Source organism: Anser cygnoides, chromosome 4 (genome assembly GCF_040182565.1).
Source record: "Anser cygnoides isolate HZ-2024a breed goose chromosome 4, Taihu_goose_T2T_genome, whole genome shotgun sequence".
Classification (NCBI taxonomy): domain Eukaryota; kingdom Metazoa; phylum Chordata; class Aves; order Anseriformes; family Anatidae; genus Anser; species Anser cygnoides.
In genome coordinates, this window is record NC_089876.1 from 42,625,056 (window position 1) to 42,630,009 (window position 4,954).

The following is a 4,954-nucleotide window of genomic DNA, read 5'->3' on the forward strand; positions in this document are numbered from 1 at the left end:
TGGGTGGAGTCCAAATTGGGCGGATTTTCCTGCGGCTGCGAGGATTAATCCTATGAGGGGGAGGATTGGGGTTTGGTGGGGGTGTACGGCTTGTTGGATCTCTCAGGTGTTGAATGTTGAAGCTAGTCATGCTATGCTCAGGATCAGTCCGATGTCTCCGATTCGGTTGTAGATTACGGCTTGTAGGGCGGCGGTGTTGGCATCTGCTCGGCCTTGTCATCAGCCGATGAGAAGGAAGGACATGATTCGTACTCCTTCCCAGCCTACGAATAGGAGGAATATGTTGTTTGCGGTTGTTAGGAGGAGTATGGCGACTAGGAATGTCAGTAGGTAGGTGAAAAATTTTGTTACGTATGGCTCTGAGGCCATGTATCATATGGCGAATTGTAGGATTGATCATGTTACAAATAGGGCGATTGGAAGAAATGTTATTGAGTATTGGTCTATTTTTAGGCTCAGGGGGATTTTAAAGTTTATAATGAATTTTCACTCCCAGTGGCAGGTGACAGATTCTACTCCCGAGTAGATGAATGCGGTTGTAGGGGCTAGGCTAATTAGGAATGCGGTTTTAACAGCGCGGGTGGTGGCTTGTGGGGTGTTTTTAAAGTTTTTAAATAGAAATGGCAGGATGATTGGGGTTAGGAGGATTGTCAGCGTGAGTAGTGTGAGGGAGTTGATTAGTAGTGTGGGGTTCACTCCTTTTACTTGGATTTGCACCAAGATGGGTGGTTCCTAAGACCAGTGGATTGCTGTTATCCTTTAAAAGTAAGGGGGCTGAGGTTTTAGGCTCAGATGTAAGAGTTAGCAGCTCTTGTTGGTTAAACCCTCCCCTCGGCAGGTAAGAAGGTTTGAACTTCTATTCTTAGAATCACAGTCTAATGTTTGGTTTAAACTATACTTGCATGAGGGGATTCCGGAGATCAGTTCGGGTTTGAGGATTAGGAGGAATATTGGGATAATGTGGAGTGTTATGAGCAGGTGTTCTCGCGTGGTTGAGTTTTGCATAGATGTGATGTGGGAGGGGATTGAGCCTCGTTGGGTCATTAGTAGTATGAATAAGGTGTAGGAGGCGGTTAGTAGGGTTGCGATTCCTGTTAGGATGATCGTGAAGGCAGATCAGTTGAATAAGGTGATTATAATGGTTAGCTCTGCTATGAGGTTTGTTGTTGGGGGTAAGGCTATGTTCGTTAGATTGGCCAGCAATCATCAGGTAGCTATGAGTGGTAGGAGAGGTTGTAGGCCTCGTGTGAGTAGTAGAATTCGGCTGTGCGTACGTTCATAGTTTGTGTTGGCTAGGCAGAATAGTATGGAGGAAGTTAGTCCATGGGAAATTATTAGGATCATTGCCCCTGAGAATGATCAGTGGGTTTGGATTATTCCTGCGGCGATAACTAGGCCTATGTGGCTAACGGATGAATAAGCGATTAGTGATTTTAGGTCTGTCTGTCGTAGGCAGATTGAGCTAGTCATTAGGGCGCCTCATAGGGCCAGGGTTAGGAAGGGGTAGTGCAGGAGGTTGGACAGTGGGCCCATAAATAGAGTGACTCGTATAATTCCGTATCCTCCTAGCTTTAGTAGTAGGGCGGCGAGGAGTATTGAGCCTGCGATGGGTGCTTCTACGTGGGCTTTTGGCAGTCAGAGGTGTAGGCCGTATAGTGGGGCTTTTACTATGAATGCTATGAGCAGTGCTAGACCTGATAGTATTCCTGTCCATGAGGTGGATAGGGTTGGGTGGGTTAGTTGTAGGGTTGGCAGGTGCAGGGTGCCAATTTTCACGTATAGGTGTATGATTGTGATTAGCAGGGGTAGAGAGCTTACTGGCGTGTAGAATAGCAGGTAGATGCCAGCGCTTAGGCGTTCTGGTTGGTTCCCCCATCGGGTGATTAAGATTAGGGTGGGAATGAGGGTTGCTTCAAATGAGATGTAAAATAGTGCTAGTTCTGTGGTGGAAAAGGCTAGTAGGATGAATGGCTGGACTGCGACTAAGGTTGAGATAAAGATTCGTTTGCGTTGTAGGGGTTCTTGTTGCAGGTGGTTTTGGCTTGCTATGATTATGAGTGGGAGTAGTCAGCAGGATAGTACTAGGAGGGGGGATGAGATTTGGTCAATTCCTGTTCAGTTGGATAAAAATTTGTAGGGGTAGTAGGTTGGGATTAATCACTGTAGGCTTAGGGCAGCGATTAGGAGGCTGTATAAGGTGGTGTTAGTCCATAGAAATTTTGGTGGAGACAGCAGGGCTGTTGGAAGAAGTATGATTGTGGGTAGGATGATTTTTAGCATTGCAGGAGGTTTAGGTTGTGTAGATGGTCGGAGCCATGTGTGCGGGTGGAGGCTACTAGGATGGCCAGGCCTGTGCCCGCCTCACACGCTGAGAAGGTTAGCATGAGAATTGGTACCATGGTGAATGAGGAGACTTGGTTTTCGATGGATCATATTGATAGGCCTACGAATATCGATAATATTATGCTTTCAAGGCATAGTAGGGCGGATACTAGGTGGGTTCGGTGGAAGGCTAGTCCTAGTCCGCTGAAAATGAAGGCTGAGTAGAAGCTTAAATGTAGGGGCGACATAAGAAAGTTACAGGGTTGGCTGTAATCTGCTGGGTCGAAACCAGCTATCTTTTTGGTTAGACTAACTTTCTGTTATTCTGCTCATTCTAGGCCCCCTTGAATTCACTCGTAGGCCAGTCCGAGTGTTAGGAGAAGGAGGATCACTACAGTTCAGGTGAGGGTCATTAGGGGGGATTGGAGTTGGACGGCTCATGGCAGGGGGAGTAGGAGGGCGATTTCTAGGTCGAATAGGACGAACAGGATGGCTACTGAGGAAGAATCGGACTGAGAATGGTAATCGAGCAGATCCAAGTGGGTCGAATCCACATTCGTACGGTGAGAGTTTCTCTGAGTCGGGGTTTATTTGGGCGAGTCAGAAGTTTAATGCGGTTAGGGCGGCGCTTAGGATTGATGATAGGGCGAATATGAACATGAGTGCGTTCATTGCTCTCCTCTGGGTTTATACCAGATTCTAGAGATTGGAAGTCAATTGTAATTAATATACTAGAAGAGCAAGATCCTCATCAGTAGATGGTTATGTAGAGGAATAGTCAGATGACGTCTACGAAGTGTCAGTATCAGGCTGCTGCCTCGAATCCGAAGTGGTGGTCTGATGTAAAGTGGAACTTGATCAGTCGGAAGAGGCAGACGGTCAGGAAGGAGGATCCGATGATTACGTGGAGTCCGTGGAATCCAGTGGCAACGAAGAAGGTAGATCCGTAGACGCTATCGGCGATTGAGAATGGGGCTTCGTGGTATTCTATTGCTTGTAGGGCTGTGAAGTAGAATCCCAGGAGGATCGTTAGGGTTAGGGCGTGGATGGCGTGTTTTCGGTTTCCTTCTGTGATGCTGTGATGGGCTCACGTTACGGTAACGCCTGAGGCTAGTAGGATGGCTGTGTTTAGTAGGGGGACTTCTATCGGGTTGAGTGGTTTAATTCCTGTTGGGGGTCGTTGGCCTCCTAGTTCTGGGGTTGGGGCCAGGCTCGAGTGGAAGAACGCTCAGAAGAACCCTAAGAAGAAGAATGCTTCGGATGTGATGAAAAGGATTATGCCGTATCGTAGGCCTTTTTGGACTGTGGGAGTGTGATGGCCTTGGAAGGTGCTTTCTCGTACAATGTCTCGTCATCATTGGAGTATTACTAGGAGTATTGAGATGAGGCCTAGGGTTAGTAGTATGGATGAGTTGTAGTGGAATCACATGATTAATCCTGAGGTTGTGAGTAGGGCGGCGGCTGCCCCGAAGATTGGTCAAGGGCTTGGGTCAACTATGTGGTATGAGTGTGCTTGGTGTGCCATTAGATGTTTTCTTGTAAGTATAGGCTTAGAAGGAGCACGAAGACGTAGGCCTGGATTATGGCTACTGCTACTTCTAGGATGGTTAGGAGTAGTAGGATGATTATTGTTAGGATGGATACTGCAGGAAGGGTGGGTATTAATGCAATGGAGGCTGTAGAGATGAGTTGGATGAGTAAGTGTCCTGCTGTAAGGTTGGCTGTAAGGCGGACTCCGAGGGCTAGGGGGCGGATTAGTAGGCTGGTTGTTTCGATCAGGATTAGTGCGGGGATTAGGGGTGTAGGGGTACCTTCGGGTAATAGGTGGGCTAAAGAGGCTGATGGTTGGTTTCGTAGGCCTGTTAGTAGTGTGGCGAGCCATAGTGGGAAGGCTAGGGCTATGTTCATAGATAGTTGGGTGGTTGGGGTGAATGTATATGGAAGGAGGCCTAGAAGGTTGATTGTAAGAAGTATGATTATTAGGGATGTAAATATTATGGCTCATTTGTGGCCATTTTTGTCGAGTGGGACTATTAGTTGTTTTGTGATTAGGTGAAGGAGTCATGTTTGGATAGTAGAAAGGCGGTTGTTGATTCATCGGTTGTTTGGGGACGGGAATAGTAGGGCTGGGAAGAGTAGGGATAGTAGGATTAAGGGGATGCCGAATAGATTGGGGCTGGAAAATTGGTCAAAGAAGCTTAGGTTCATGGTCAGGATCATGGTGTGGGTTTGGTAGTGAGGGAGGTCTTATTTGATGGGGGGTTGGTTGTGGTGAAGGCTAGTAGTTTTGGTTGGATGAGGAGTGCTAGGGTTAATCAGGTTATAATTATGATTGAAAATCATGGTGCGGGGTTAAGCTGTGGCATATCATTAAGGAGGGGGAAGTCCCTCTTTGGCTAGCTTAAAAGGCTAGTGCTGTTGCATAGCTTCTTAATGATTAGGATGATGATAGAAGGGACGATCAGGCCTCGAAATGTGGGAGTGGGGTTGATTCTACTACAATGGGTATGTAGCTGTGATTAGCCCCGCAAATTTCTGAGCATTGTCCGTAAAAAATCCCAGGCCGGGTGGTAATGAATGAAGTTTGGTTTAGTCGGCCTGGGATTGCGTCTGTTTTAACTCCGAGCGTTGG

At 47.2% G+C, this 4,954-nt stretch overlaps 1 pseudogene; it reads right to left on the reverse strand.

Annotated features, from left to right (window-relative positions):
- Positions 1–3,063: 3,063 nt before the first annotated feature.
- Positions 3,064–4,697, reverse strand: LOC136790697 (cytochrome c oxidase subunit 3-like; annotated as a pseudogene).
- Between the last annotated feature and the right edge of the window lie 257 nt (positions 4,698–4,954).